Here is an 849-nt window from a genome sequence, read left to right as displayed (position 1 = left end):
TGGAAGACTATTCATGCATCGCTCTTTCTGTGTCCAAAATACATCACAATGCATTCAATATTTTAATTCTAAAATGTTAATGAGCTACATGTAGTCACAGTTTGGTGGTTTAGAGATAAAAAGGCAGATCAAAATAAAATGCAAAAAAAGTGCTCCCTCTTATGATAATCACAGTGGAGCCACACATTATAACTTAACAGGCTTGATCTGATCACTGCAGCTAAACCTCCCACATATACATATATTATTTTGTAATCTACTAAAAGTTCCAGTTTTAGCCAAATAATGAAACAGCCAAAATATCAAAAAGGGTCACATTAAACCTTGTAGATTGAAAGACACAGTAGACTTATTAAAAAGTTTTTATCTTACCTCTACTAGTACTGTCAGTTATCCTTTCTGCACACTTGATATTTCTAGGAGCGTATGTCCACACTGGAAGCAATTTACTGGAATGTGGCAACCAGAACCCACAGAAAGTCAAGGATATTCAGTGACTATGAGTGAAATAATCACTGTGTGGGATCAGAGATAAATTTTTTTTGACTACCAGTGAGAACACAGGATATCTCTGATTGACATACAAATACAGTTACTTAAAATGGTGAGCTGATCTTGACAACACCATGGTGGATCCTTGGCGGATCCTCGGCTGGTTCTTGACCAATGAGATCCCCTGCCTGTGATATGTATAAAGCCACCACAAGTGTTAATGCCCCTAATCAGCACTGAGGAAAACCAGTGCTAATATCTTATGTATACACCAGTAGAGGTAGTGACAATGGAAGCTCATTCATTTACATCTTTCTACACTGCTTATTAATCCATTCTATGTTAAAGGGTTCTATA

Source organism: Pundamilia nyererei, unplaced genomic scaffold (assembly GCF_000239375.1).
Source record: "Pundamilia nyererei isolate P.nyererei 1_Seehausen unplaced genomic scaffold, PunNye1.0 scaffold00010, whole genome shotgun sequence".
Lineage (NCBI taxonomy): Eukaryota > Metazoa > Chordata > Actinopteri > Cichliformes > Cichlidae > Pundamilia > Pundamilia nyererei.
This window is presented reverse-complemented; position numbering follows the sequence as displayed.